Source organism: Tachypleus tridentatus, chromosome 10, assembly GCF_004210375.1.
Source record: "Tachypleus tridentatus isolate NWPU-2018 chromosome 10, ASM421037v1, whole genome shotgun sequence".
Classification (NCBI taxonomy): domain Eukaryota; kingdom Metazoa; phylum Arthropoda; class Merostomata; order Xiphosura; family Limulidae; genus Tachypleus; species Tachypleus tridentatus.
Window position 1 is genome coordinate 122,273,209 of NC_134834.1, and position 10,465 is coordinate 122,283,673.

Consider the following 10,465-nt stretch of genomic DNA (forward strand, 5'->3'; position numbering starts at 1 on the left):
ATGTCTCTAGCTTCAGATTTTCAACATGTCTTCTCTTACACCTGTTGTTTCAGATTCTTATCATGTCTTCACTGATGTCTGTAGTTTAAGATTTTTATCACGTTTTCACTGATGACTGTCGCTTCAGATTCTTAACATGTCTTAACTGATGTCTCTAGCTTTAGATTCTTAACATGTTTTCACTGATGTCTGTAGTTTCAGATTATCAACATGTCTTCACTGATGACTGTATTTTCATATTCTTAAAATGTCTTCACTTATGACTGTAGTTTCAGATTCCTAACATGTCTTTTCTGATGTCTGTAGCTTCAGATTCTTAACATGTCTTCTCTGATGTCTGTAGCTTCAGATTCTTAACATGTCTTCTCTGATGTCTGTAACTTCAGATTATTAATTTGTCTTCACTGATATTTGCAGTTTCAGATTATTAACACGTCTTTTCTGATGACTGTAGCATCAGATTATTAACATGTCTTCTCTGGTGTCTGTAGCTTCAAATTAATAACATGTCTACTCTGATATCTGTAGCTTCAGATTCTTAAAATGTCTTTACTGATGTCTGTAGTTTAAGATTATTATCACGTTTTCACTAATCTCTGTAGCTTCAGATTCTTAACATGTCTTCACTGGTGTCTGTAGTTTAAGATTATTATCACGTTTTCACTGATGACTGTAGTGTCAGATTCTTAACTTGTCTTCACTGATGACTGTATTTTCAGATTTTAATATGTCTTCACTGATGTTTGTAGTTTCAGATTATTAACATGTCTTCTCTGATGTTTATAGCTTGAGATTATTAACATGTCTTCACTGATGTCTGTAGCTTTAGATTCTTAACATGTCTTCTCTGATTTCTGTAGCTTCAGGTTCTTAACATGTCTTCACTGATGTCTGTAGCTTCAGATTATTAACATGTCTTCTCTGATGTTTATAGCTTCAGATTTTTAACAAGTTTTTACTTATGACTGTAGTTCCAGATTCTTTACATGTCTTCTCTGATGTCTGTAGCTTCAGATTCTTAACATGTCTTCTCTGATTTCTGTAGCTTTAGGTTCTTAACATGTCTTCACTGATGTCTGTAACTTTAGATTATTAACATATCTTCACCTATGACTGTATTTTCAGATTCTTAACATGTCTTCTCTGATGTCTCTAGCTTCAGATTCTTAACATGTATTCTCTGATGTCTCTAGCTTCAGATCTTAGCATGTATTCACTGATTTCTGTAGCTTCAGGTTCTTAACATGTCTTCACTTATGTCTGTATCTTCAGATTATTAACTTGTATTTACTGATATTTGCAGTTTCAGATTATTATTATGTCTTTTCTGATGACTGTAGCTTCAGATTATTAACATGTCTTCACTGATGTCTGTGGCTTCAGATTCTTAACATGTCTTCTCTGATGTCTGTAGCTTCAGGTTCTTAACATGTCTTCACTGATGTCTGTAGCGTCGAATTCATAACATGTCTTATCTGGTGTCTGTAGATTCAGATTATTATCATGTCTTAACTGATGTTTTTAGCTTCAGATTATTAACATGCTTTCACTGATGTCTGTAGCTTCAGATTATTAACATGTCTTCACTGATGTCTGTATCTTCAGATTATTAACATGTCTACATTTATGACTGTAGTTTAAGATTCTTAACATCTCTTCTCTGATGTCTGTAGCTTCAGATTCTTAACATGTCATCACTGATGTCACTAGCTTTAGATTCTTAACATGTCTTTACTGAGACTGTAGTTTCAGATTATTAACATGTCTTCTCGGATGTTTGTAGTTTCAGATTATTAACATGTTTTCACTGATGTCTGTAGCTTCAGATTAGTAACATGCCTTCACTGATGTCTGTAGCTTCAGATTATTTACATATCTTCACTGATATCTGTAGCTTCAGATTCTCAACATGTCTTCATTGATGTCTCTAGCTTTAGATTCTTAACATGTCTTCACTGATGTCTGTAGTTTCAGATTATCAACATGTCTTCACTGATGACTGTATTTTCATATTCTTAAAATGTCTTCACTGATAACTGTATTTTCAGATTCTTAACATGTCTTCACTGATGTTAGTAGTTTCAGATTATTAACATGTCTTCTCTGATGTTTATAGCTATAGATTATTAACATGTCTTCACTTATGTCTGTAGTTTCAGATTCCTAACATGTCTTTTCTGATGTCTGTAGCTTCAGATTCTTAACATGTCTTCTCTGATGTCTGTAGTTTCAGATTCTTAACATGTCTTCTCTGATGTCTGTAACTTCAGATTATTAATTTGTCTTCACTGATATTTGCAGTTTCAGATTATTAACACGTCTTTTCTGATGACTGTAGCATCAGATTATTAACATCTCTTCTCTGGTGTCTGTAGCTTCAAATTAATAACATGTCTACTCTGATGTCTGTAGCTTCAGATTCTTAAAATGTCTTTACTGATGTCTGTAGTTTAAGATTATTATCACGTTTTCACTGATGACTGTAGTGTCAGATTCTTAACTTGTCTTCACTGATGACTGTATTTTTAGATTTTAACATGTCTTCACTGATGTTTGTAGTTTCAGATTATTAACATGTCTTCTCTGATGTTTATAGCTTGAGATTATTAACATGTCTTCACTGATGTCTGTAGCTTTAGATTCTTAACATGTCTTCTCTGATTTCTGTAGCTTCAGGTTCTTAACATGTCTTCACTGATGTCTGTAGCTTCAGATTATTAACATGTCTTCTCTGATGTTTATAGCTTCAGATTTTTAACAAGTTTTTACTTATGACTGTAGTTCCAGATTCTTTACATGTCTTCTCTGATGTCTGTAGCTTCAGATTCTTCACATGTCTTCTTTGATTTCTGTAGCTTTAGGTTCTTAACATGTCTTCACTGATGTCTGTAACTTTATATTATTAACATATCTTCACCTATGACTGTATTTTCAGATTCTTAATTTTTTTTCTCTGATGTGTCTAGCTTCAGATTCTTAACATGTATTCTCTAATAACCATAGCTTCAGATTATTAACATGTCTTCACTGATGTCTGTAGCTTCAGATTATTATCATGTCTTCTCTGATGTTTATAGCTTCAGATTATAAACATGTCTTCTTTTATGAATGTAGATCCAGATTCTTTACATGTCTTCTCTGATGTCTGTAGCTTCAGATTCTTAACATGTCTTCTCTGATTTCTGTAGCTTCAGGTTCTTAACATGTCTTCACTTATGTCTGTATCTTCAGATTATTAACTTGTATTTACTGATATTTGCAGTTTCAGATTATTATTATGTCTTTTCTGATGACTGTAGCTTCAGATTATTAACATGTCTTCACTGATGTCTGTGGCTTCAGATTCTTAACATGTCTTCTCTGATGTCTGTAGCTTCAGGTTCTTAACATGTCACACTGATGTCTGTAGCGTCGAATTCATAACATGTCTTATCTGGTGTCTGTAGATTCAGATTATTATCATGTCTTAACTGATGTCTGTAGCTTCAGATTATTAACATGCCTTCACTGATGTCTGTAGCTTCACATTATTAACATGTCTTCACTGATGTCTGTATCTTCAGATTATTAACATGTCTTCACTGATGTCTGTATCTTCAGATTATTAACATGTCTACATTTATGACTGTAGTTTCAGATTCTTAACATTTCTTCTCTGATGTCTGTAGCTTCAGATTCTTAACATATCTTTACTGATGTCTGTAGTTTAAGATTATTATCACGTTTTCACTGAGGGCTGTAGCTTCAGATTCTTAACATGTCATCACTGATGTCACTAGCTTTAGATTCTTAACATGTCTTTACTGAGACTGTAGTTTCAGATTATTAACATGTCTTCTCGGATGTTTGTAGTTTCAGATTATTAACATGTTTTCACTGATGTCTGTAGCTTCAGATTATTAACATGCCTTCACTGATGTCTGTACCTTCAGATTATTTACATATCTTCACTGATGTCTGTAGCTTCAGATTCTTAACATGTCTTCATTGATGTCTCTAGCTTTAAATTGTTAACATGTCTTCCCTGATGTCTGTAGTTTCAGATTATTAACATGTCTTCTCTGATATCTGTAGCTTCAGTTTATTAACATGTCTTCACTGATGTCTGTAGTTTAAGATTATTATCACGTTTTCACTGATGACTGTAGCTTCAGATTCTTAACATGTCTTAACTGATGTCCCTAGCTATAGATTCTTAACATGTCTTCACTGATGTCTGTAGTTTCAGATTCTTAACATGTTTTCACTGATGACTGTATTTTCATATTCTTAAAATGTTTTCACTGATGACTGTATTTTCAGATTCTTAACATGTCATCTCTGATGTTTATAGCTATAGATTATTCACATGTCTTCACTGATGACTGTATTTTCATATTATTAACATGTCTTCACTGATGTCTGTATCTTCAGATTATTAACATGTCTACATTTATGACTGTAGTTTCAGATTCTTAACATCTCTTCTCTGATGTCTGTAGCTTCAGATTCTTAACATGTCTTTACTGATGTCTGTAGTTTAAGATTATTATCACGTTTGCACTGATGATTGTAGCTTCAGATTCTTAACATGTCTTCATTGATGTCTCTAGCTTTAGATTGTTAACATGTCTTCCCTGATGTCTGTAGTTTCAGATTATTAACATGTCTTCTCTGATGTTTATAGCTATAGATTATTAACATGTCTTCACTGATGACTGTATTTTCATATTCTTAAAATGTCTTCACTGATGTCTGTAGCTTCAGGTTCTTAACATGTCTTCACTGATGTTTGTAGCTTCAGATTATTAACATGTTTTCACTTATGACTGTAGTTTCAGATTGTTAACATGTCTTCTCTGATGTCTGTAGCTTCAGATTATTAACATGTCTTCACTGATGTCTGTAGTTTAAGATTATTATCACGTTTTTACTGATAACTGTAGCTTCAGATTTTTAACATGTCTTAACTGATGTCTCTAGCTTTTGATTCTTAACATGTCTTCACTGATGTCTGTAGTTTCAGATTTTTAACATGTCTACTCTGATTTCTGTATCTTCAGATTCTTAACATGTCTTCACTGATGTCTGTAGTTTAAGATTATTATCACGTTTTCACTAATCTCTGTAGCTTCAGATTCTTAACATGTCTTCACTGATGAATGTAGTTTCAGATTCTTAACATGTCTTTACTGATGACTGTAACCTTATATTATTAACATGTCTTCACCTATGACTGTATTTTCAGATTCTTAACATGTCTTCTCTGATGTCTATAGCTTCAGATTCTTAACATGTATTCTCTAATGTCTGTAGCTTCAGGTTCTTAACATGTCTTCACTTATGTCTGTATCTCCAGATTATTAACTTGTATTTACTGATATGTGCAGTTTCAGATTATTATTATGTCTTTTCTGATGACTGTAGCTTCAGATTATTAACATGTCTTCATTGATGTCTGTGGCTTCAGATTCTTAACATGTCTTAACTGATGTCTCTAGCTTTCGATTTTTAACATGTCTTCACTGATGTCTGTAGTTTCAGATTTTTAACATGTCTACTCTGATTTCTGTATCTTCAGATTCTTAACATGTCTTCACTGATGTCTGTAGTTTAAGATTATTATCACGTTTTCACTAATCTCTGTAGCTTCAGATTCTTAACATGTCTTCACTGATGTCTGTAGTTTCAGATTCTTAACATGTCTTCCCTGATGACAGTATTTTCAGATTCTTAACATGTCTTCACTGATGTTTGTAGTTTCAGATTATTAACATGTCTTCTCTGATGTTTATAGCTATAGATTATTAACATGTCTTCACTTATAACTGTAGTTTCAGATTCTTAACATGTTTTTTCTGATGTCTGTAGCTTAAGGTTCTTAACATGTCTTCACTGATGTCTGTAACTTCAGAATATTAACTTGTCTTTACTGATATTTGCAGTTTCAGATTATCAACATGAATTTTCTGATGACTGTAGCTTCAGATTATTAAAATGTTTTCACTGATGTCTGTAGCTTCGAATTCTTAACATGTCTTATCTGGTGTCTGTATGTTCAGATTATTAACATGTCTTATCTGATGTCTGTAGATTCAGATTATTAACATGTCTACACTGATGTCTGTATCTTCAGATTATTAATATGTCTTCTGTGATGTCTGTAGCTTCAGGTTATTAACATGTCTTCACTGATGTTTGTAGCTTCGGATTCTTAACATGTCTTTACTGATGTCTGTAGCTTCAGATTCTTAACATGTCTTCACTGATGTCTATAGCTTCAGATTATTAACTTTTCTTCACTAATGTCTGTAGTTTCAGATTATTATCACGTTTGCACTGATGATTGTAGCTTCAGATTCTTAACATGTCTTTATTGATGTCTCTAGCTTTAGATTGTTAACATGTCTTCCTCGATGTCTGTAGGTTCAGATTATTAACATGTCTTCTCTGATATCTGTAGCTATAGATTCTTAACATGTCTTCACTGATGTCTGTAGTTTCAGATTCTTAACATGTCTTCACTGATGACTGTATTTTGATATTCTTAAAATGTTTTCACTGATGACTGTATTTTCAGATTCTTAACATGTCTTCTTTGATGTTTATAGCTATAGATTATTAACATGTCTTTACTGATGACTGTATTTTCATATTCTTAAAATGTCTTCACTGATGTCTGTAGCTTCAGGTTCTTAACATGTCTTCACTGCTATCTGTAGCTTTAGATTATTAACATGTTTTCACTTATGACCGTAGTTTCAGATTTTTAACATGTCTTCTCTGATGTCTGTAGCTTCAGATTATTAACATGTCTTCACTGATGTCTGTATTTTAAGATTATTATCACGTTTTCACTGATGACTGTAGCTTCAGATTTTTAACATGTCTTAACTGATGTCTCTAGCTTTCGATTCTTAACATGTCTTCACTGATGTCTGTTGTTTCAGATTTTTAACATGTCTACTCTGATTTCTGTATGTTTAGATTCTTAACATGTCTTCACTGATGTCTGTAGTTTAAGATTATTATCACGTTTTCACTAATCTCTGTAGCTTCAGATTCTTAACATGTCTTCACTGATGTCTGTAGTTTCAGATTCTTAACATGTCTTCACTGATGACTGTATTTTCATATTCTTAAAATGTTTTCACTGATGACTGTATTTTCATATTCTTAAAATGTCTTCACTGATGAATGTAGTCTCAGATTTTTAAGATGTGTTCTCTGATGTCTGTAGCTTAAGGTTCTTAACATGTCTTCACTGATATCTGTAACTTCAGAATATTAACTTGTCTTTACTGATATTTGCAGTTTCAGATTATCAACATGACTTTTCTGATGACTGTAGCTTCAGATTATTAAAATGTCTTCACTGATGTCTGTAGCTTCGAATTCTTAACATGTATTATCTCGTGTCGGTATGTTCAGATTATTAACATGTCTTATCTGATGTCTGTAGATTCAGGTTATTAACATTTCTACACTGATGTCTGTAGCTTCAGATTATTAACATGTCTTCACTGATTTTTGTAGCTTCGGATTCTTAACATGTCTTTACTGATGTCTGTAGCTTCAGTTTCTTAACATGTCTTCAATGATGTCTATAGCTTCAGATTATTAACTTGTCTTCACTAATGTCTGTTGTTTCAGATTATTATCACGTTTGTACTGATGATTGTAGCTTCAGATTCTTAACATGTCTTCATTGATGTCTCTAGCTTTAGATTGTTGACATGTCTTCACAGATGTCTGTAGTTTCAGATTATTAACATGTCATCTCTGGTATCTGTAGCTTCAGATTATTAACATGTCTTCACTGATGTCTGTAGTTTAAGATTATTATCACGTTTTCACTGATGACTGTAGCTTCTGATTCTTAACATGTCTTCACTGATGTCTCTAGCTTCAGATTATCAACATGTCTTCTCTTATGACTGTTGTTTCAGATTCTTATCATGTCTTTACTGATGTCTGTAGTTTAAGATTGTTATCACGTTTTCACTGATGACTGTCGCTTCAGATTCTTAACATGTCTTAACTGATGTCTCTAGCTTTAGATTCAATAATGCTAGATAATGCTTTAATAAAGCTGCTATAAACGCAAGTGTCGATGGATAGCTTAAAATCTCAAGAAAATAATGAACCGTTTACCTGACGTTATACTGTATAATTATTTGTATTCTGAAAAAAATATTTGACAAGTCTGCCTTTATATCTGTAGATATAGTTTAAACTACATTTTGTTACTTCTCACTGTCGAAGTGGTTTAACTCCAACAAACAGGGCCTGCGATGATATTGTCTTAATTTTTACACGTTTAACAGTAATTTCTGTAAATGGAATTCAAAATATCAAATTTCCTTTCTCTTGCACATTTTCACAAAATTCTTGTACTTTTACATAAATTAATCATTTGCATTGAAATCTAGTCAAATTTCTTTTGCTTGAAGATTACACAATCACCAGCTATAAATTCTATAACCAGTCCTTAAACCTATAGTTGAGTCTTGTCGACCGTTCTAGAACACGAGAAACCCACCACTATTATATAAATAGTTAAGAGGCCGCAAGACGTGCGTTTTCTGGATATGTTTGTGCGTGCACTTTAATTTTTGCTTTTCAATATTTAGCACTCGCTACTGCCACAAGAGGATATGATGAAAACATATTCTGTTCGTGATAAATTTGTTGTTTTCTGGTTTAAACTTCAGAAGCTATAATTGTGATAAACGTATATTATAGTATATTGATTGTATCAAACTAACAATATAAAACCCTCTCTTGGCACGCCGATTTATGAACTTTTAAGGTGCATTTCTCGAAAGTTCAGTTCGAAACAATATTCGAAGATGCGTTTGTGCTTTCGTAGAACATTGTAGATTCTTGCATTCGACAATTTTCTACAAATTTGGAGAACAGATGGAACTTGCGCAATACACGTTTAACAATATAAGTTTCATGGATTAAACTAAATTATAAATATTAATGTATAACCAATGAATCCGTTACACCTCCCTACTTGGAGAAAGAAATGTTACACAAGTTTTAACTAATTATACACATTGATAACAATACATTAAATATAATACACTGTCAAAGAATTATACAATTTCAAAATCATAACGGTATATAAAATCAATACAAATAACCGTATTATAAAATTACCTAGCAATTAAAAGTGCTTAAACAAATGTTAAATTTTTGTACTTAACACGATAAATAACCATACGAAGGAAGGATTCTTTGAAAGCTGGGATATGTTTCAAAGGAGCAACAGAAATTTTGTGGCTAGATTTTCAAACCAATTGAAATGTAGGACAAACTTTACAAAGTGAGAAACACCTTCCCTAAATTTTGGACCAAAAAAATCATAATTTCGTCACTCATCTTTTTGATACCTGAATGATCTAAGGGAGAGTTTATGGCTATCTTTAAATATTTCAAAACAACATACTTTTGGAACAATGATTTTATAAACTACAGCCCAGTCGTCTAAAGCTCGTACATGTGGTGTTTTCTACTTTTTTCATGAGCACGCCATTTTTAATAAACTTTCTCCTTTTCATTCTTTGGAAGTGAATATTTAAATAGTGACGAGATCTGCTGATCCTTTTTTTATCCCAAGCGTGTTAAGGCGTGCGACTCGTAATCTGAGGGTCGCGGGTTCGCATTCCGGTCGCGCCAAACATGCTCGCCCTTTCAGCCGTGGAAGCATTATAATGTTACGATCAACTCCACTATTCGTTGGTAAAAGAGTAGCCTAAGAGTTCGCGGTGGGTGGTGATGACTAGCTGCCTTCCCTTTAGTCTTACACTGCTAAATTACGGACGGCTAGCACAGATAGCCCTCGAGTAGCTTTGTGCGAAATTCCAAAACAAACAAACAAACATACCTTTTTTATCAGTTTTACTGCTCACAAACAAAACAAATGAACCATATTTTTCATATTCAATATTATCGCTCAACAAAGAACTCCCTCAGGATGGATTCCTGGTGAGGGGATCTCCCAGGGAAGGTTCTATACATTCAAGTTACCTCCTGCGATCTCAACATCCACCCACATGTTTACCGTGGCTGGTGACTCGTGAAGGAAAGGAAAGATTTCTAGTGGTTGAAGGGTCTAACCCTAACATGCCACATTAGCCTTGAATTCCTGCAGAAGGGCATCTTGATGGCTCCCCAGGATCAATTTTCTCGTCCTCTTAGGCCAGGATTAACCAAGTACCAGTGTTGAACGTTTTCAACAGGAGTTATAGACATTGTCTGCTGGTAATTGCATAGTTTAGTGAGAATTATACCCAATGTTTTTGTTTTGCATTGCAGTACGTACTCTCAGAGAACTCCATGGTGGGTAGGGACAGTAGCCAGTGAAATTTTAGTGTATTATAGACACCCCCATTCTTAAGAGAGAAAAATAAAGAAATCTGAGAAAAAAAAAAGGTAAACGGCCATGAATGGATGACTGTTCAACAATCACTCTCAC